A 23,801-nucleotide genomic window follows, 5' to 3' on the forward strand; every position below is an offset into this window, starting at 1 on the left:
GGGCACAGGTATAATAGTACAGTACAATCACAGTGGTTAGTTACATGGACAGGTTCCCCTGTACATACAGCTGTAGTAAGAATAATGTAATTAGTGTGGGGCGGGCACAGGTATAATAGTACTGTAAAATCACAGTGGTTAGTTGCATGGACATGTTCCCCTGTACATACAACTGTAGTAAGAAAAATGTAATAAGTGTAGGGCGGGCACAGGCATAGTAGTGCAGTACAATCACAGTGGTTAGTTACTTGGACAGGTTCCCCTGTACATACAGCTATAGTAAGAAGTATGTAAGAAGTGTAGGTCGGGCACAGGTATAATAGTACAGTACAATCACAGTGGTTAGTTACATGGACAGGTTTCCCTGCACATGCAGCTGTAGTAAGAACAATGTAAGTAGTGTAGGGTGGGCACAGGTATAATAGTGCAGTACAATCACAGTGGTTAGTTACATGGACAGGTTCCCCCGTACATACAGCTATACTAAGAAGAATATAATAAGTGTAGGGCGGGCACAGGTATAATAGTACAGTACAATCACAGTGGTTAGTTACATGGACAGGTTCCCCCGTACATACAGCTATAGTAAGAAGAATGTAATAAGTGTAGGGTGGGCACAGGTATAATAGTACAGTACAATCACAGTGGTTAGTTACATGGACAGGTTCCCCCGTACATACAGCTATAGTAAGAAGAAAGTAATAAGTGTAGGGCAGGCACAGGTATAATAGTATAGTACAATCACAGTGGTTAGTTGCACGGACAGGTTCCCCTGCACATGCAGCTGTATTAAGAAGAATGTAATAAGTGTAGGGCGGGCACAGCTATAATAGTACAGTACAATCACAATGGTTAGATACATGGACAGGTTCCCCTGCACATGCAGCTGTAGTAAGAAGAATGTAAGTAGTGTAGGGCGGGCACAGGTATAATAATACAGTACAATCACAGTGGTTAGTTACATGGACAGGTTCCCCTGCACATGCAGCTGTGATCAGAAGAATGTAATAAGTGTAGGGTTCGCACAGGTATAATAGTACAGTACAATCACAGTGGTTAGTTGCACAGACAGGTTCTCCTGCACATGCAGCTGTGATAAGAAGAATGTAAGTAGTGTTGTGTGGGCACAGGTATAATAGTACAGTACAATCACAGTGGTTAGTTACATGGAGAGGTTTCCCTGCACATACAGCTGTAGTAAGACGAATGTAATAAGTGTAGGGCGGGCACAGGTATAATAGTGCAGTACAATCAGAGTGGTTAGTTACATGGACAGGTTCCCCTGCACATGCAGCTGTAGTAAGAAGAATGTAATTAGTGTGGGACGAGCACAGGTATAATAGTACAGTACAATCACAGTGGTTAGTTACATGGACAGGTTCCCCTGCACATGCAGCTGTAGTAAGAAGAATGTAATAAGTGTAGGGTGGGCACAGGTATAATAGTACAGTACAATCACAGTGGTTAGTTACATGGACAGGTTCCCCTGTACATACAGCTTTAGTAAGAAGAATGTAATAAGTGTAGGGCGGGCAGAGGTATAATAGTACAGTACAATCACAGTGGTTAGTTGCATGGACAGGTTCCCCTGTACATACAGCTGTAATAAGAATAATGTAATTAGTGTGGGGTGGGCACAGGTATAATAGTACAGTACAATCACAGTGGTTAGTTACATGGACAGGTTCCCCTGTACATACAGCTGTAGTAAGAATAATGTAATTAGTGTTGGGCGGGCACAGGTATAATAGTACAGTACAATCACAGTGGTTAGTTACATGGACAGGTTCCCCTGTACATACAGCTGTAGTAAGAATAATGTAATTAGTGTGGGGCGGGCACAGGTATAATAGTACAGTAAAATCACAGTGGTTAGTTGCATGGACATGTTCCCCTGTACATACAACTGTAGTAAGAAAAATGTAATAAGTGTAGGGCGGGCACAGGCATAGTAGTGCAGTACAATCACAGTGGTTAGTTACTTGGACAGGTTCCCCTGTACATACAGCTATAGTAAGAAGTATGTAAGAAGTGTAGGTCGGGCACAGGTATAATAGTACAGTACAATCACAGTGGTTAGTTACATGGACAGGTTTCCCTGCACATGCAGCTGTAGTAAGAACAATGTAAGTAGTGTAGGGTGGGCACAGGTATAATAGTGCAGTACAATCACAGTGGTTAGTTACATGGACAGGTTCCCCCGTACATACAGCTATACTAAGAAGAATATAATAAGTGTAGGGCGGGCACAGGTATAATAGTACAGTACAATCACAGTGGTTAGTTACATGGACAGGTTCCCCCGTACATACAGCTATAGTAAGAAGAATGTAATAAGTGTAGGGTGGGCACAGGTATAATAGTACAGTACAATCACAGTGGTTAGTTACATGGACAGGTTCCCCCGTACATACAGCTATAGTAAGAAGAAAGTAATAAGTGTAGGGCAGGCACAGGTATAATAGTATAGTACAATCACAGTGGTTAGTTGCACGGACAGGTTCCCCTGCACATGCAGCTGTATTAAGAAGAATGTAATAAGTGTAGGGCGGGCACAGCTATAATAGTACAGTACAATCACAATGGTTAGATACATGGACAGGTTCCCCTGCACATGCAGCTGTAGTAAGAAGAATGTAAGTAGTGTAGGGCGGGCACAGGTATAATAATACAGTACAATCACAGTGGTTAGTTACATGGACAGGTTCCCCTGCACATGCAGCTGTGATCAGAAGAATGTAATAAGTGTAGGGTTCGCACAGGTATAATAGTACAGAACAATCACAGTGGTTAGTTACATGGACAGGTTCTCCTGCACATGCAGCTGTAGTAAGAAGAATGTAATTAGTGTAGGGTGGGCACAGGTATAATAGTACAGTACAATCAGAGGTTAGTTACATGGACAGGTTCCCCTGCACATGCAGCTGTAATAAGAAGAATGTAATAAGTGTAGGGCAGGCACAGGTATAATAGTACAGTACATTCACAGTGGTTAGTTACATGGACAGGTTCCCCTGTACATACAGCTTTAGTAAGAAGAATGTAATAAGTGTAGGGCGGGCACAGGTATAATAGTACAGTACAATCACAGTGGTTAGTTACATGGACAGGTTCCCCTGTACATACAGCTGTAGTAAGAATAATGTAATTAGTGTGGGGTGGGCACAGGTATAATAGTACAGTACAATCACAGTGGTTAGTTACATGGACAGGTTGCCCTGCACATACAGCTGTAGTAAGAAGAATGTAATAAGTGTAGGGCGGGTACAGGTATAATCGTGCAGTACAATCACAGTGGTTAGTTACATGAACAGGTTCTCCTGCACATACAGCTGTAATAAGAAGAATGTAATTAGTGTAGGGCGGGCACAGGTATAATAGTATAGTACAATCACAGTGGTTAGTTGCATGGACAGGTTCCCCTGCACATGCAGCTGTATTAAGAAGAATGTAATAAGTGTAGGGCGGGCACAGCTATAATAGTACAGTACAATCACAATGGTTAGTTACATGGACAGGTTCCCCTGCACTTGCAGCTGTAGTAAGAAGAATGTAAGTAGTGTAGGGCGGGTACAGGTATAATAATACAGTACAATCACAGTGGTTAGTTACACGGACAGGTTCCCCTGCACATGCAGCTGTGATAAGAAGAATGTAATAAGTGTAGGGTTCGCACAGGTATAATAGTACAGTACAATCACAGTGGTTAGTTACATGAACAGGTTCTCCTGCACATGCAGCTGTAGTAAGAAGAATGTAATTAGTGTAGGGTGGGCACAGGTATAATAGTACAGTACAATCAGTGGTTAGTTACATGGACAGGTTCCCCTGCACATGCAGCTGTAATAAGAAGAATGTAATAAGTGTAGGGTGGGCACAGGTATAATAGTACAGTACAATCACAGTGGTTAGTTACATGGACAGGTTCCCCTGTACATACAGCTTTAGTAAGAAGAATGTAATAAGTGTAGGGCGGGCACAGGTATAATAGTACAGTACAATCACAGTGGTTAGTTACATGGACAGGTTCCCCTGCACATACAGCTGTAGTAAGAAGAATGTAATAAGTGTGGGGCGGGCACAGGTATAATAGTACAGTACAATCACAGTGGTTAGTTACATGGACAGGTTCCCCTGCACATACAGCTGTAGTAAGAAGAATGTAATTAGTGTGGGGCGGGCACATGTATAATAGTACAGTACAATCACAGTGGTTAGTTACATGGACAGGTGCCCCTGTACATACAGCTTTAGTAAGAAGAATGTAATAAGTGTAGGGCGGGCACAGGTATAATAGTACAGTACAATCACAGTGGTTATTTACATGGACAGGTTGCCCTGTACATACAGCTGTAGTAAGAATAATGTAATAAGTGTAGGGCGGGCACAGGTATAATAGTACAGTACAATCACAGTGGTTAGTTACATGGACAGGTTGCCCTGTACATACAGCTGTAGTAAGAATAATGTAATTAGTGTGGGGCGGCACAGGTATAATAGTACAGTACAATCACAGTGGTTAGTTACATGGACAGGTTCCCCTGCACATACAGCTGTAGTAAGAAAAATTTAATAAGTGTAGGGCGGGCACAGGCATAGTAATGCAGTTCAATCACAGTGGTTAGTTACATGGACAGGTTCCCCTGTACATACAGCTATAGTTAGAAGAATGTAAGAAGTGTAGGGTTGGCACAGGTATAATAGTACAGTACAATCACAGTGGTTAGTTACATGAACAGGTTCTCCTGCACATGCAGCTGTAGTAAGAAGAATGTAATTAGTGTAGGGTGGGCACAGGTATAATAGTACAGTACAATCACAGTGGTTAGTTAAATGTTCAGGTTCCCCTGCACATGCAGCTGTGATAAGAAGAATGTAATTAGTGTGGGGTGGGCACAGGTATAATAGCGCAGTATAATCACAGTGGTTAGTTACACAGACAGGTTCTCCTGCACATACAGCTGTAATAAGAAGAATGTAATTAGTGTAGGGCGGGCACAGGTATAATAGTACAGTACAATCACAGTGGTTAGTTACACAGACAGGTTCCCCTGCACATGCAGCTGTGATAAGAAGAATGTAAGTAGTGTTGTGCTGGCACAGGTATAATAGTACAGTACAATCACAGTGGTTAATTACATGGGGAGGTTCCCCTGTACATACAGCTGTAGTAAGAAGAATGTAATAAGTGTAGGGTGGGCACAGGTATAGTAGTACAGTACAATCAGTGGTTAGTTAAATGGACATGTTTCCCTGCACATGCAGCTGTGATAAGAAGAATGTAATAAGTGTAGGGCGGGCACAGGCATAGTAGCGCAGTACAATCAGTGGACAAATGAACAAGCACCAGACCATCTCTTTCTAATATAAATGAGGACCTTTATTACATATTTTCTCTCCAACAAAATTATTGGTAGCACAAATCACAGCTGAGGCTCATCACAGCATTTGTCACCAGAGTTGGTACTCTCAGCGTTTGGAATGCTCACTCTCCAACGTTAGCTGTAGTGTCCTGCCGCATTCAGTGGGTGGAAGTCTCTGCACACCTCTGAACTCCCAACCCAATGTGATCACTGGCTCCTGTCCACCCCTTATTGGGCTCCGAGCCTCCTTCTCACAACTCAGACCTTCTCTCACAGTGACTCACACTGAAATGCTGGTGCTACCTCTTGCCCCCATGTCTGATTGAAGGGTCATTAGCCAAAGTGATCGAGCTCGTTTCCCCGGCCCCGGAGTGGCTAATATACAGTAAATGGCCCCACCAATACACTACTGCCGGCATGCTCTCATCACCCTGACATATCCATACAAGGGGGTCTTCCATGACAAGGATCAAACTAAGTTGCTGACCCTGAAGCATAGATCCCTAGCAACTCATTGTTCTTTTATTTCCATGAAATCTGTCTCGTCTGACAGCTTATACTGCTGACATGAGAAGACATCGCCATCCGGAGAGAAATCGCCCACATCAAGATAAACACACACTGCGGTGTCGATCTACTAAAACTCCTAATACAGACAAGTGGTGTTACTCATACCAACCAATCACAGATGCTTCCTATCATCTAGAATGCAACAGAGAAATGATAACTACAATCTGATTGGTTGACATTGGCAACACCATTTTCATTTTTAGAATTCACGTATCACCACTTTAAGCACAATAAACTGGCACTAGAATAGCTGCAGTTATTGAGGCTAAACACACATGTGGGGTCTATTTACTAAGCAGTGTTAGGAGACAGAGTGAAAAGTGATAAGAATGTGATAAGGTGCCAGCCAATCAGCTCCCAACTGTCTTCTCACAGGCTGTGTTTGAAAAATGACAGTTAGGAGCTGATTGGCTGGCACCTTATCACTTTTCACTCTGTCTCCTAACACTGCTTAGTAAATAGATCCCACAGACACCTTGTCCATGCTGATTGGGTTATGTATGTGTGAGGGTCACACAGCTATGGAGAGGCCTCAGTTTGGGGTTTTCCTGCTAACACATCCTTATTGGCCAATGAGTAGATTACTTGGAGTGGATCCCGTTTATCACTCAGGACAGCGTGACAGTGTACACATCACAGGGGCATCGTGTCTCCCCTGTCTGTTCTTGGGGACCGCACTTTCCCAGTTCCTGGCATGCATCCCAGCCTGTCCTGATTAACCGTGTTTGTTTGCGTAACCATGGGAGCTTCTCGTACTATCAGTCCGGCCTGTTTGCCAGTCCAAATATAGGGACCTGTACATGTGTTCTAGCAGGAGCACCTCGTACGGGATGCTTAATTATAGCCTTCTGTTTTTAACTATCTGCATTAAACTTAGAGCTGTTTTAATTTCGGCTGCCCTTTGTGTAACACACGTGGCATTCCCACACACAGCTAGTATCTGCCGCAGGTCTTATCGCTCGCATTCCCTGGAAACTTGGCATGGCTCTGCCATCATAATAGGCTTTCAGACGTTCATCTATCTTTCATGGTGGGTTTGTCCAGGAGACCCCCAAGCCGGTGTAATGTTCTAGCATCTCCTGAATAGGGGAGTGAAACCTATCCTACCGGGGTCTTTGTATTTACATTTCAAGCACTGGTTTTTCCGTGGAGCACAATTAGGCAGGGGGGAAACTCGATCCCTGGCGCCTGACAATGGCTGGCATTGTAACCCACAACAATGAGGCACTTGGATAAAGATCACCTGACTGTCATACAACCCATATAACCCATTCACTGCCTAACAGTTCCAGAAGGCCTCATGAGCAAATGCAACGGTGTAGAAAACCTGAAAACTGCGGTGAAAGTTGAAGGCGGGCGCACCACAGTTACGTGTTCTGCAAGAAAGTGGTCAGGCCAGCTACATGCATAACTTAGATAAGGTGTCACACGTGGCGCAGAGGGGCAGCAGTTGTGATAAAATTGTCATTCTAAACCGTGCGCCAATTGTGCACGGAGGCAAAATGGCATCTGCCGTGAAGTTGCTTTGTGGTGGCCAGACTAGGACGGAGGTTCGGCTCGTCACACAGCAATCAGATTTGGTTTGCAGGGTGAGATATTCAGATCATTAGTTTGCGGTGCACATTTGAAAGAATCCTGATAATGCAAAATGGAAGTGAATTTAATCCACACGGACTGAAAGACTAACATCTGTAGTGCGTAGGATCTTGGTAAAGGATCCTCGCTGCACGGTGCATAACCTCATATAAAACAACGGGCTTCATTTAGGGAATTATTGGGTTAACTGGTCACAGCGGAGTGTAAAATGCTGCAGACATGTTTAAATGTAATCTCTCTGCAATCCCAGAAGACTTTGAACCGCTGGCTGTAGTCCTCTGGCGGATTACTCTTTACAAATATTTAAACAAGAGCCTTTCATTGGGATTGGTGTAACGCACTTATCGCTATCAGGGAAAAGCAAACAGGGATTACCGGGCTATATTTATTACCAGGGAAGTAAAATGCTATTCCGAGGGCTCAGGAGCCGTGCCCAGCTATTAAGTACAGGTCATGACCCTGATAGTTAGATGCGACAATTTAATAAAATATTCACCTTCAAGACTAAAAAACAAACTGCAGCACAAGACATATTTATAAGGGCAGTATGCACCCAATATACACCATTTTGGGGGAGATGTACTAAGCTCTGGAAAGTGATACATTTGAGAGTGATAAACTACCAGCCACTCAGCTCCTAACTGTCATGTCAGAGGCTGTGGGGTCTATTAACTAAGCCTTTGAGAGAGATAAAGTGGACGGAGATGAAGTCCCAACCAACCAGCTCCTAACTGTTATTTTTTAAACTCATCCTGTGACATGGCAGTTAGGAGCTGATTGGTTGGGACTTTATCTCCATTCACTTTATCTCCATCCAAGGCTTGGTAAATAGACCCCTGTGTTTGAAAAATGACAGTTAGGAGCTGATTGGTTGGTAGTTTATCACTCTCCCATTTATCACTTTCCAGAGCTTAGTACATCTACGATCTACCCCTATGACTTTTATTCACTTTATTTTCTCCATGAATTAAAAATCTTATTTCTTGGTATATTTGCACATTTATAAAAGATTTATCAGGGACAATAGCAGATCACTCAGTTAAAAGATAAATCTGTAATTGTGGTTTTTTAGTAGGGGTGTGCACCGGCCACTTTTCGTGTTTTGTGTTTTGGTTTTGGATCTGGATCTTTCTTCGTGTTTTGGATCTGGATTGGTTTTGCCAAAACCACCCTTCCGTGTTTTGGGTTCTGGGTTTTGTGTTTTGGATCTGTATTTTTTTTTTAAAAAGCATAAAAACAGCTAAAATCACAGAATTTGTTGGTTTCTCTGCTCCTATGCTATTATTAACCTCAATAACCTTAATTTCCACTCATTTCCAGTCTATTCTGAACACCTCACACCTCACAATAGTGTTTTCATGTCCAAAAGGTTGCACCGAGGTAGCTGGATGACTATGCTAAGCGACACGAGTGGGCGGCACAAACACGTGACCCATCTAGGAGTGACACTGCAGTGGCAGACAGGATGGCAGTTAGAAAAACTAGGCCCCAAACTGTACATAAATCAAAGAAAAAAAAGAAGTGCAAGATGGAATTGTCCTTGGGCCCTCCCACCCACCCTTATGTTGTATAAACAGGACATGCACACTTTAACAAATCAATCATTTCAGCGCCAGGGTCTGCCACACAACTGTGGCTGAAATGATTGGTTCGTTTGGGCCCCCACAAAACAAGCTGGCAATTAATGTGTCCCTGCACAAACTGGCTCTACGGAGGCAAGATGTCATCCTCATCCTCCTCATCCACCGATTCCTCACCCTCTTCAGTGTGTACATCCTCATCCTCACAAAGTATTAACTCGTCCCCACTTGAATCCACCACCACAGGTCCCTCTGTACCTTCTGGAGGCTGGTCTCCCTGGAAGAGCTGATAATTCATTTTGATGAACATCATCTTCTCCACATTCTGTGGAAGCAACCTCCTACGCCTTTCGCTGACAAGGTTCCCGGCTGCACTAAACACTCTTTCGGAGTACACACGGGGGGGGGGGGCAACTCAGGTAAAATAGAGCCAGCTTGTACAGGGGCCTCCAAATTGCCTCTTTTTCCTGCCAGTACAGGTATGGACTGTCTGACATGCCTACTTGGATGCTGTCACCAATGTAATCCTCCACCATTCTGTCAATGGTGACAGTATCATATGCAGTGACAGTAGACATGTCAGAAATTGTTGCCAGGTCCTTCAGTCCGGACCAGATGTCCAAACTTGGTCCTGCCTGCCCTGCATCACCGCCAGCGGGTTGCTTAGGATACCTAAGTTTTTTCCTGGCAGCCCCAGTTGTGGGAGAAAATGAAGAAGGAGCCGTTGACGTGTCACGTTCCGCTTCAGCTGACAGTGTGTTCACCAGCAGGTCTTTGCACCTCTGCAGGCTTGTGTCGGCCGGAAAGAGAGACACCACATAGGCTTTAAACCTAGGATCAAGCACGGTGGCCAAAATGTAGTGGTCTGATTTCAACAGATTGACCACCCTGGAATCCTGGCAAAGCGAATGAAGGGCTTCATCCACAAGTCCCACATGCCGAGCGGAATCGCTCCGTCTTAGCTCCTCCTTCACTTTCTCCAGCTGCTTCTGCAAAAGCCTGATGAGGGGAATGACTTGACTCAAGCTGGCTGTGTCTGAACTGACTTCACGTGTGGCAAGTTCGAAGGGCTGGAGAACCTTGCACAACACGGAAATCATTCTCCACTGCGCTTGAGTCAGGTGCATACCCCCTCCTTTGCCTATGTCATAGGTGGATGTATAGGCTTGTATGGCCTTTTGCTGCTCCTCCATCCTCTGAAGCATATAGAGGGTTGAGTTCCACAGCGTCACAACCTCTTGCTTCAGGTGATGGCGGGGCAGGTTCAAGAGTGTTTGCTGGCGCTCCAGTCTTCGGCACGCAGTCGCTGAATGGCGAAAGTGGCCAGAAATTTTTCGGGCCACCCAAAGCGTCTCCTGCACGCCCCTGTCGCTTTTCAGAAAATTCTGCACCACCAAGTTTATTGTGTGAGCAAAACATGGGACGTGCTGGAATTTGCCCAGATGTAATGCCCGCACAATATTGGTGGCGTTGTCAGATATCACAAATCCCCAGGAGAGTCTAAGTGGGGTAAGCCACTGGGCGATGATTTCCCTCAGTTTCTCTAAGAGGTTGTCGGCGGTGTGCCTCTTACTGAAACCGGTGATACACAGCGTAGCCTGCCTTGTAACGAGCTGGCGTTTCTGAGATGCTGCTACTGGTGACGCTGCTGCTGTTGCTGCGTAAGGTGATACATCTACCCAGTGGGCTGTCACAGTCATATAGTCCTTAGTCTGCCCTGTTCCACTTGTCCACATGTCCGTGGTTAAGTGGACATTGTGTACAATGGCATTTTTCAGGACACTGAGGACACTTTTTCTGACGTTTCTGTACAGTCTCGGTATCGCCTGCCTAGTGAAGTGGAATCTAGACGGGATTTGGAACCGGGGACACACTACCTCCATCAATTGTCTAAATCCCACTGCACTAATGGCGGATACCGGACGCACGTCTAACACCAACATAGCAGTCAAGGCCTCAGTTATACGTTTTGCTTCAGGATGACTGCTGTCGTACTTCATCCTCCTCGCTAAGGACTGTTGGAGGGTCAATTGTTTAGTAAAAGTAGTGGTGTTCCTACTTCCTCTCTGGGATGATGAACGACTCCCAGCAGCAGCAACAGCAGCAGCGGCAGCAGTAGGCGTAGCAATGCAGGATCCTCCAGAGGAATCCCGGATAGGAGAGTCAGTCATGCCAGTGACATAGCCTGCAGGACTACTTCCAATCCTGACTAAGGAGGAAATTGATGAGGAGGGAGTTGACGGTGTGGTCTGCAGGCGCTTGGATACAACAGGACAACGGGATTTAGGTGTCCCTGGACTGCTTACGGTCTTAGCCAAAGTTTCTGAACTTGACAGTAACTTTTTATGAACGCGCTGCAGGTGCCGTATAAGGGAGGATGTTCCTAGGTGGTTGACGTCCCTACCCCTACTTATTTCACCTTTACATATGGTACATATGGCAAGACAGTTGTTGTCCGGATTTGGATAGAAATATTGCCAGACCAAAGAGGTGGAATGTTTGGTCTTCTGCCCAGGCATGACCGTGATGGGCTTTTTCATCCCACGGACAACAACTGTCTCCCCCGGAGCCTGATTTAAACAAACCACATCACCATCAGAATCCTCCTCGCCAACTTCCTCCTCAGCGCCAGCTACACCAGTATCCTCATCCTGTTGTACTTCAACAGTGACATCTTCAATTTGCATATCAGCAAGTGGACTGTGGGTGCTCCTTTCAGCACTTGCAGGGGGCGTGCAAATGGTGGAAAGAGCCACCTCTTCCCGTCCAGTGCTGGGAAGGTCAGGCATCGCAACCACCACCACACTTGGACTCTCCTTGGGGATTTGTGATATCTTCTTAGAAAGCACAGTTCTTCGCTGTGCTTTTGCCAGCTTAACTCTTTTGATTTTTTTAGTGGGAGGAGGGCTTCCATCGTCATGTGAAGCTGAACCACTAGTCATGAACATACTAGGGATCGACCTTAGCCGTTCCTTGCCACTCCGTGTCGTAAATGGCATATTGGCAAGTTTACGTTTCTCTTCAGCTGATTTAAATGTCTTTTTCAAGGTCATTTTCCTGAACTTTGCCATTTGGGATTGTATGTGCCCTCTACTATGACATTGGGCATCGGCCTTGGCAGACGACGTTGATGGCATGTTATCGTCTATGTCATGACTAGTGGCAGCAGCTTCAGCACTAGGAGGAAGTGGTTCTTGATCTTTCTCTATTTTATTTTTATCGGAGAAAGTTTGGTCCTCCATTTATGTTATATCGATTTGATATATACGTGCGGCTAAACACAGAAAATAATTTTTTTTTTGGTTTGGACTGGAGTGTACTTTGTGGGTTACAGCACCCTTTAACGGTCAAGCCAGCCGGCCCTTTACTTATGACACAGGCGCACTCTTGGCACTACTTTGTTGATGCACGTGCGGCTACTGCGCACACAATTCACAAACACAGAAAATAATTTTTTTTTGGTTTGGACTGGAGTGTACTTTCGGGGGTTACAGCACCCTTAACGGTCAAGCCAGCCGGCCCTTTACTTATGACACAGGCGCACGCTTGGCACTACTTTGTTGATGCACGTGCGGCTACTGCGCACACAATTCACAAACACAGAAAATAATTTTTTTTTGGTTTGGACTAGAGTGTACTTTCGGGGGTTACAGCACCCTTTAACGGTCAAGCCAGCCGGCCCTTTACTTATGACACAGGCGCACTCTTGGCACTACTTTGTTGATGCACGTGCGGCTACTGCGCACACAATTCACAAACACAGAAAATAATTTTTTTTTGGTTTGGACTGGAGTGTACTTTCGGGGGTTACAGCACCCTTTAACGGTCAAGCCAGCCGACCCTTTACTTATGACACAGGCGCACGCTTGGCACTACTTTGTTGATGCACGTGCGGCTACTGCGCACACAATTCACAAACACAGAAAATAATTTTTTTTTGGTTTGGACTGGAGTGTACTTTCGGGGGTTACAGCACCCTTTAACGGTCAAGCCAGCCGGCCCTTTACTTATGACACAGGCACACTCTTGGCACTACTTTGTTGATGCACGTGCGGCTACTGCGCACACAATTCACAAACACAGAAAATCATTTTTTTTTGGTTTGGACTGGAGTGTACTTTCGGGGGTTACAGCACCCTTAACGGTCAAGCCAGCCGGCCCTTTACTTATGACACAGGCGCACGCTTGGCACTACTTTGTTGATGCACGTGCGGCTACTGCGCACACAATTCACAAACACAGAAAATAATTTTTTTTTGGTTTGGACTGGAGTGTACTTTCGGGGGTTACAGCACCCTTTAACGGTCAAGCCAGCCGGCCCTTTACTTATGACACAGGCGCACGCTTGGCACTACTTTGTTGATGCACGTGCGGCTACTGCGCACACAATTCACAAACACAGAAAATAATTTTTTTTTTGCTTTGGACTGGAGTGTACTTTGGGGGTTACAGCACCCTTTAACGGTCAAGCCAGCCGGCCCTTTACTTATGACACAGGCGCACGCTTGGCACTACTTTGTTGATGCACGTGCGGCTACTGCGCACACAATTCACAAACACAGAAAATAATTTTTTTTTGGTTTGGACTGGAGTGTACTTTCGGGGGTTACAGCACCCTTTAACGGTCAAGCCAGCCGGCCCTTTACTTATGACACAGGCGCACGCTTGGCACTACTTTGTTGATGCACGTGCGGCTACTGCGCACACAATTCACAAACACAGAAAATAATTTTTTTTTTGGTTTGGACTGGAGTGTACTTTGGGGGTTACAGCACCCTTTAACGGTCAAGCCAGCCGGCCCTTTACTTATGACACAGGCGCACGCTTGGCACTACTTTGTTGATGCACGTGCGGCTACTGCGCACACAATTCACAAACACAGAAAATAATTTTTTTTTGGTTTGGACTGGAGTGTACTTTCGGGGGTTACAGCACCCTTTAACGGTCAAGCCAGCCGGCCCTTTACTTATGACACAGGCGCACGCTTGGCACTACTTTGTTGATGCACGTGCGGCTACTGCGCACACAATTCACAAACACAGAAAATAATTTTTTTTTTGGTTTGGACTGGAGTGTTCTTTGGGGGTTACAGCACCCTTTAACGGTCAAGCCAGCCGGCCCTTTACTTATGACACAGGCGCACGCTTGGCACTACTTTGTTGATGCACGTGCGGCTACTGCGCACACAATTCACAAACACAGAAAATAATTTTTTTTTTGGTTTGGACTGGAGTGTACTTTCGGGGGTTACAGCACCCTTAACGGTCAAGCCAGCCGGCCCTTTACTTATGACACAGGCGCACGCTTGGCACTACTTTGTTGATGCACGTGCGGCTACTGCGCACACAATTCACAAACACAGAAAATAATTTTTTTTTTGGTTTGGACTGGAGTGTACTTTGGGGGTTACAGCACCCTTTAACGGTCAAGCCAGCCGGCCCTTTACTTATGACACAGGCGCACGCTTGGCACTACTTTGTTGATGCACGTGCGGCTACTGCGCACACAATTCACAAACACAGAAAATAATTTTTTTTTTGGTTTGGACTGGAGTGTACTTTGGGGGTTACAGCACCCTTTAACGGTCAAGCCAGCCGGCCCTTTACTTATGACACAGGCGCACGCTTGGCACTACTTTGTTGATGCACGTGCGGCTACTGCGCACACAATTTACAAACACAGAAAATAATTTTTTTTTGGTTTGGACTGGAGTGTACTTTCGGGGGTTACAGCACCCTTTAACGGTCAAGCCAGCCGGCCCTTTACTTATGACACAGGCGCACGCTTGGCACTACTTTGTTGATGCACGTGCGGCTACTGCGCACACAATTCACAAACACAGAAAATAATTTTTTTTTTGGTTTGGACTGGAGTGTACTTTGGGGGTTACAGCACCCTTTAACGGTCAAGCCAGCCGGCCCTTTACTTATGACACAGGCGCACGCTTGGCACTACTTTGTTGATGCACGTGCGGCTACTGCGCACACAATTCACAAACACAGAAAATAATTTTTTTTTTGGTTTGGACTGGAGTGTACTTTCGGGGGTTACAGCACCCTTAACGGTCAAGCCAGCCGGCCCTTTACTTATGACACAGGTGCACGCTTGGCACTACTTTGTTGATGCACGTGCGGCTACTGCGCACACAATTCACAAACACAGAAAATAATTTTTTTTTTGGTTTGGACTGGAGTGTACTTTCGGGGGTTACAGCACCCTTAACGGTCAAGCCAGCCGGCCCTTTACTTATGACACAGGCGCACGCTTGGCACTACTTTGTTGATGCACGTGTGGCTACTGCGCACACAATTCACAAACACAGAAAATAATTTTTTTTTTGGTTTGGACTGGAGTGTACTTTCGGGGGTTACAGCACCCTTAACGGTCAAGCCAGCCGGCCCTTTACTTATGACACAGGCGCACGCTTGGCACTACTTTGTTGATGCACGTGCGGCTACTGCGCACACAATTCACAAACACAGAAAATAATTTTTTTTTGGTTTGGACTGGAGTGTACTTTCGGGGGTTACAGCACCCTTTAACGGTCAAGCCAGCCGGCCCTTTACTTATGACACAGGCGCACGCTTGGCACTACTTTGTTGATGCACGTGCGGCTACTGCGCACACAATTCACAAACACAGAAAATAATTTTTTTTTGGTTTGGACTGGAGTGTACTTTCGGGGGTTACAGCACCCTTTAACGGTCAAGCCAGCCGGCCCTTTACTTATGACACAGGCGCACGCTTGGCACTACTTTGTTGATGCACGTGCGGCTACTGCGCACACAATTCACAAACACAGAAAATAATTTTTTTTTTGGTTTGGACTGGAGTGTACTTTGGGGGTTACAGCACCCTTTAACGGTCAAGCCAGCCGGCCCTTTACTTATGACACAGGCGCACGCTTGGCACTACTTTGTTGATGCACGTGCGGCTACTGCGCACACAATTCACAAACACAGAAAATAATTTTTTTTTTGGTTTGGACTGGAGTGTACTTTCGGGGGTTACAGCACCCTTAACGGTCAAGCCAGCCGGCCCTTTACTTATGACACAGGTGCACGCTTGGCACTACTTTGTTGATGCACGTGCGGCTACTGCGCACACAATTCACAAACACAGAAAATAATTTTTTTTTTGGTTTGGACTGGAGTGTACTTTCGGGGGTTACAGCACCCTTAACGGTCAAGCCAGCCGGCCCTTTACTTATGACACAGGCGCACGCTTGGCACTACTTTGTTGATGCACGTGTGGCTACTGCGCACACAATTCACAAACACAGAAAATAATTTTTTTTTTGGTTTGGACTGGAGTGTACTTTCGGGGGTTACAGCACCCTTTAACGGTCAAGCCAGCCGGCCCTTTACTTATGACACAGGCGCACGCTTGGCACTACTTTGTTGATGCACGTGCGGCTACTGCGCACACAATTCACAAACACAGAAAATATATTATTTTTTTAGCACTTGGGGGGAGCACCCCTGATGGACAGAGCACCCCCTGGACAACACTACAGCACTCCTTTAGGACTGGGACACTGCACAGGACTTTGGAGTGGACACAGCCCCTATGGAGAACTGACTGCACAACACAGTCCAGCCAGCCCCTATGGACTTTGAAGTAGTGGACACAGCCCCTATTAACAACAGCAGCACAGCACAACACAGCCAGCCCCTATGGACTTTGAAGTAGTGGACAACAGCAGCACTACACTACACTACACTACACAGCCCTAACTCCCACCCTCCCTCTTCACTGTCCACAGCCGAGTGAGAAAATGGCGCCGACGCGGGTACCTTATATAGGATCCAAAACCCGCGAGACTCGGAAGGCGGGATGATAACGTTTTGCCTCGATTTCAGATCCGAGTCAGGCGGGAAAAGTCGAGCCTGACTCGGATCGGACTCGGATCGGGGGGGCTCGGGGGGGTTCGGATTTCAGAAATCCGAACCCGCTCACCCCTATTTTTTAGTAGTTAAATTATAAGAACCTCTATCCCAGGGATGGGGAACCTCAGGCCCCCGGAATCATTTGGTCTGATCCTTGGAGCTTTTTTCTGCTAGCCTCACCTGGCTAGCAGGGTTCCATTCTTGTAGCCAGAATCTATACAGGAGTGCTGCCTGGAGCATCCTTGGGATGCTTCAGATGGTCACACCGCTGCCCTTACAGCTCCCCGGATCATGCTCAGTATGTAATCACCAGTGATTGTGGCCACGCCCCATGTGACATCACACAGAGGGGCGGGGCCTGCACCGGGCCCACGAATAATGTTATATATATCAAAATGGCCGTCGGCAGAAAAAAGGTTCCCCACCCCACCCCTGATCTATCCTATGTCTAATCGTTTTCTAGATACACTCTTTGAATAAACAAAGCAGGTGTATAGCAGCGCTGTTCTCTGTAAGATGGCAAATTAGCAATTCAAAGGAAATTGGTACAAAAAAAAACTTTTTACTTCTAATTTACACAATTAATGGGACTCAACACTTAAGCTGCATACACACACAACGATTGAGTTAATGAACGATTTTAGTAAACTAATTTCTACCTTGAAAAAATGAACTAAAATCGTTTACTAAAGTTGTTCATTTACTATGTTCATTTAAATGTAATGAACGATTTTTATGACCTACAAACGATTTTTGCATATTAACTTAATGAAAATCGTTGAGTTGACAAGTCTGACTGAACTACAAACTACAAACGTGAACGCGCATGAACAATAATCGTCCATCGTTTGACTCAGAAAGTGAACGATTTTTTCAAACGATTATCATTAAACGATATCGTATAACGATAATCGTTCAAAAAATCGTGGTGTGTGTATGCACCTTAAGGGGCCTATTCATCAAATGATAAATGGCCCGGCCCCCGATGGTGAATAGGCAACTGAGACTACAGTATTATAAAAAGAAGAGACCACATTTACTGTATTTTACAGGCTTATAAAGTATTTAAAAATAAACATTAATTCCCAATATGAATTGGTTCATGTAGTGCAACTCATGCAATAAAGTGTATATCACAGTGTTTGAGGGCTCACAGGTCATTTGGGGCAGATGCTCTGAAGTTGTCCAAACATGCCATTCAAATTCATACAGGACCCCGCTCTCACCCCGGCAGTCTCACTGTTCCACGGTCACATGGAAAACGTCTAGTTACCATTTTAAATGTATTTTGGAGGAATATGGGGATAACAACACATGGCCTTCCAGTTACTGTGGAACTACACATCCCAGCATGCCATGCCACCATATTGCTATTAGGGTATGCTAAAACTGTGACAGGGCATGCTGGGATGTGTAGTTCCACAGCATCTGGAGGGCCCCATGTTGAATTAACCCTGGTTTAAGACTTCCACATTTATCTAATTGCAAATGTTAGGTACAGGTAGCTTTAGATGATCCTTAGTGACTCATCAACATGTCTGCATTTATTAGTAATATACTGACACATCATGGAAGCGTACACTCGGCAACATTACATAGTAAGTGCATTCACATCTCAGAAGCACCTTTTGTTCAGGAAATCACTGGTGTCCTACTTGTGTACAATGCTGCCTCGTCTTATAGAGAAGCAATCTTCTATACGTGTGACAGGTAGTTTATTACAAGGTACGTCATGCATTATATGTATGAAAGGAAAAATTGCTTCAAAAGAGAAAATGACTCTCTGTGTGTTAGACCGCTATGATGGATAATACAGGCGATGGATGGGTATAGGCCGGCAATGAGATAAAATCCCTGACTCATGGGTACCGCAGGAAATTGCTTTTTCAGCTTGTGGGTGAGATGAGGTAAAACTTTATCACGTCTTTTGTATGGAGAGAGGATCAAAACTTGTTTTCTTTGTGGGAGGAAATGGTTCCCGCATTCCATATTGTTAGGTCTATGGGGGAGATGTATTAACGGCGACATCGCCGTTGCGGTACATCCCCCCCGACTTCGAGTACATACCGCGGTTCATTATGTATGTACCAAGGATTTCGCAAAGGACAGCCCTCTCGATGAGAGCTGTCCTTTGCGATGCTGCCGGGCAGAGGGACTTCCGGGTTGAACACCCAGAAGTCCTTCTGCGCATGCGCAGAAGGACGCGGGACGCGGGGGCTCATGGGAGGGATCCGATCGGATCCCTCCCGGCCCCGAGCGTCGCGCTAAGAAGCCCATAGGCTTCTATTGGGTAACGCCACCTGAAGGTGGCGTTACCTAGCGACGCGAAGCAGCAGAATGCGCTGCATTCTGCTGCTTAATACATACGGGGAATGCGGTAAAAACCCCGAAAACTGCATTTTCGGGGGTTTTACCGCATTTTGCCATTAATACATCTCCCCCTATGTACTAAGCAGTGATAAGTGACAGAGTGAAAAGTGATAAGTCTGTGATAAGTGCCAGCCAATCAGATCCCAACTGTCATTTTTCAAACACAGTGAGATGACAGTTGGGAGCTGATTGGCTGGCAACTTATCACAGACTTATCACTTTTCACTCTGTCACTTATCACTGCTTAGTACATAGACCCCTTAGAGCTATTTAATACACAAGTAATGCTTGTATTGTAACTTTGTAATGTGTATAAATGCCCTATCAAATATATATCTGTATAATGGAGGTTTCTGATGTAATCACTTCAATTCAACCTGGATTTACGTGAGGTGTGCAAATGCGCTTGGCTGTCGGTTTCGTCCCTCTACATGGTCAAAAACCCCTACGCAGTGTACACACGGAATTACGCCTTTTTTTCTGACACGTTTTACACCCGCGCTATGAACCACTCTCGTGATCTGAAATGCTCTGTTCTGCTGTGAGCTTTCTGTTGACCTGAGTTGCTACAGCTTGCTCTGTCCACGCTCACTTGAAAGCCGGGGACAGTCCAGACAAACAAGGTTGAAGATTAAATACGGTCAAGCGCTCAGACCCATCAAAATAAGTTGACGCCATTACTATTCCAAAGTATTCTTAGTAAAGAGAGCCGAGTGCGCTTTCCTGAACTCACGTCCTTTGTGTGAGCGCTGTGGGATTTTAAAGATCTATGGGGGGAAAGAGCAACTTGTCCCAGCTGCTCTTGTTTAAGAAGTATAATTTAATAAGTTTTTAACGTGCTGCCTTATAGAGCTGAAAGCCTTTCTGGTTGTATTGATTGAGCTCCATTTGCATGTACAGTAGATTCTGACAGGCTTCACACACAGCGTTCCGTGGAAGCACAAAGCCGCCTGTCAATCTGTCCTCCTGGGCTATAAGTGGACGCAGTCAACACCTCTAGCACTGAAACAAGTATGCCATGGACCGCAGGCCCTGCTAATAACTGCCCTTGGTTTGGGAGATATCGAACGGCAGCTATTTTTGGAACACAGACTTAGAAAGTTCAATGAGCAGAGGCCCTGTGATTTGAAGGGCTAACTGTTTATAGCAGGGCAATATGTCGTTGACTCCTGCTAAATATAACATAATAATGCACTGTTACCCACTGAGATATGTGCACAGCCAAATGACATGGAAAATATGTTGTCACACGTGTCCCGTGTGAGTATCATGTTATCTGCTTATTCAGCATGAAGGGCATTCAGGCTTAAAAAGTGGAAAATGAACCATAGAGGCTGGTGAGGATGCATATATAATATGCGATATATATAATAACTATAATATCTATAATATAATTTTTTCCAGGGCCGGAACTAGGGGTGCTGACGGCCAAGGCGCGAGGTTGAGGGGGCGGCACCGCCAACGTTGCTGCTCGATGGCACCTGTATTTGGCTTGCGAAGTATGTAGAATTGCACCCTGCAGATCTACTATAGAGTTGCCCTGTGCGTTAGGTTCTGGAAGTGGCCCCCTGTTTGTGATGCCATGATGTCACATGTGCGGGTAGCATTGGCGACCCTGAGTGCCTTATCACCCTGCTATGGTTCTGCTTTGCTCTTTGTGTTCCAATATGCCCTTTACCTAAACCATACCTCCCAACGTTCAGCTTACCTGAATTGGGAAACGACCACATCTGCTCTAAAAAATAAGCTAAGGTCACTTCACTATGGTGTTTGGCCACGTGACGGCACAACCATTTCCTCTAGCCCCCAAACAGCGCTGCCTTGGAGTCATCCTTGATTCCTCCCTCATCTTCAAACCACACATTCAGTACCTCTCGTAGTCCTGCCACTTCCATCTCAAAAATATTTCCAGGATCTGACCCTTTCTCACCCTAGATGCTACTAAAACCCTGCCTGTCTCCCGTCTCTCTCCACTCCAATCTGTCCTGAATGTTGCTGCTCGGCTCATCTTCCTCTCCAAACGTTCTACATCTGCCTCCCCTCTCCTACAAGCCCTCCACTGGCTCCCCTTCCCCTTCAGAACCCAATTCAAGGTTCTCACACTCACTTACAAAGCCCTCACCCAATCTTCTCCCAGTTACATCTCTGACCTCATCTCCCTTCACACTCCCATCCACCCTCTTCGCTCCACTAATCAATCCTGCCAAATGATTACTTCTTCCCATGACCGCCTCCAAGATTTTACCCATGCTGCTCCCTACCTCTGGAAATCACTACCTCTCCCCGTTAGACTCTCCACCTCTCAGCAAAACTTAAAATGCTCTCTCAAGACTCACTACTTAATCAAAGCCTTCCAGCTCTCATCCTAACCCGCTGCTACATGCTCCTTCCTCACTGTCTCATCTGTGTCACCCCTACCCTTTAGAATGTAAGCTCTTACGAGCAGGGCGCTCTTGCCCCATGTGCTTTCCTTACTATTATTTAATCCTTGACATCTGCCACCGTAGTACTTATTTGAGGGTTATTACTGCTATTACAGCAATGTTTGTACGGGAAGCAGTCGGAAGCCGAGGGACGAAATCCCGACCGCCGGCTTCCAGACTGTCTAATCCCGGCAAGGTACTAATGACAGGCGTCGAAATCCTGCCACCTGTCATTAGACCTACGCCGAGAGCCCAACGCCCGGCATACCGAACGAAGGTAAGCCAGGCGCGGACAGCCGCGCGGGGGGGGAGGGGGTTAGTTTTAGGGCTCCCGGGGTGACTTAGGATTAGGCACAACCCCGGGAGGGTTAGATTTAGGCAGCGGGGAAGGGGGGTTAGGTTTAGGCGCTTAGAGGGGGGTTAGGGTTAGTCACTGGGGGGAGGTTAGGTTTTGACACCCCTAAGAGAGGGTTGGGGGGGGAAATGCAGTTACTTATGTTTTTAGCCAGTCAGGATCTTCACCCCTGCCGGGCTAGCGCTGTCGGTATTACATAGCGATTCCGTTTGTATTCCCTGTACTTGTCCTGCATTGTCTTGTATTGCAAATCACTGTTCTCTTGTTCTGCTCAATTGTTTATGTACTCTGTTAAGCACAACCTATCAATTCACTAGAAATTAGTGACATTACTGAGGAATGAGACCTGCAAACTATGGTTCTGGGTGGGCATCCAAGGGAAGGTACTGAACAGATTCCAGCCTATGCTCCGTAACCAGAAATCCAGTGCTGCAGTAGATCTTGGCTGCTGTGCTCCATCTAGTGGATTTTAGTCTGCAGTCCCCAATGGAAAAACTATGAAACATAAAGGTCACTTTCACTCTAGGGGATAAGTTTACTAACAATCGTGTTGGTCTGAATTTGCAGTCACGGATGTGTTTTGTCATTTTTCAGAGGTGAACACGGCCGAATCCAAAGTTAAAATCCATCCATAAACACAAATAGAAATAAGTACACCATCATCTAAACATGGCAGTACTTTCCACAGACAGGAATACAACACAGGAATTGACCAAGAATCGTAATTATAATCATGGGTGTAGTTTAAGCAAACTCGATTAAAAAAATACTAGTTTTAAATAGACCCCTCTCCTTAACAGTGTGTTTTGTAGAAACATAAACAGAGCAGTGTGATCCATGTATTTTTCTGCCTCTAATGATTAAAATAAAGTATAACATAACATTAAGAAAAAAAACAGCATGAGCCAGTCCTGGTTCTAAAAATATGAGGGACAAAATGTGTAGGGACCCCCTGTATTTTATGAACCAGCACTGGGCTCTTTGAGCCAGTCCTGGTTTTAAAAACATGAGGGAAAATTGGTATGAGGTTCCCCATATTTTTAAAACCAGCAACGGGATCACACTAGCTGGAGTGTAATGCCACAGCCAGGGGAACCTTTTCTCTGGGTCACCTCGACCAAAGCATTAATACACCAATATAGTTAGCCGAGGCCGGGGAACCCAGGGGAGGTGGGGACCCCCAATAAATGCCAGGCTGAAGCCTGAGTTTTTTCCCTGCACCCCTGGCCGGTGGGTGCAGGGTAATAGTAATAATAATAATAAATGTGTACTATTTGTTTTTTTTACAGAGGGACTACAGGTGTCAGCGTGCCCGCCCTTTGGCACTTGTGGAACTACAAGTGCAAGCAAGCGCCCAGCACCAGTACCCCCACTGTAAAAAAAAAGCTAAAAAAAGACAAGACACACACCGTAGAAAGTATAAGTCTATTACACACAAAACACACACATACTATACTCACCTTGTCCCCAGTGATCAGTCTCTTTCTCCAGTAGTAATCCACGAATATCCCTAAAAAAAAAAAAAATACTCATCTACTTCCTGGCGCAGGTCGGTCCTCTCCTCCAGTAGAGTCCCGGCCATACAAAATATCAAACTGACTTACCCGGACGATGGACAATGAAGAGATGTATGTGTTTCCACATACATCTCTTCC

This window comes from Taudactylus pleione, unplaced genomic scaffold (assembly GCF_031769625.1).
Source record: "Taudactylus pleione unplaced genomic scaffold, aTauple2 ptg000194l, whole genome shotgun sequence".
NCBI classification, from domain to species: Eukaryota; Metazoa; Chordata; class Amphibia; order Anura; family Myobatrachidae; genus Taudactylus; species Taudactylus pleione.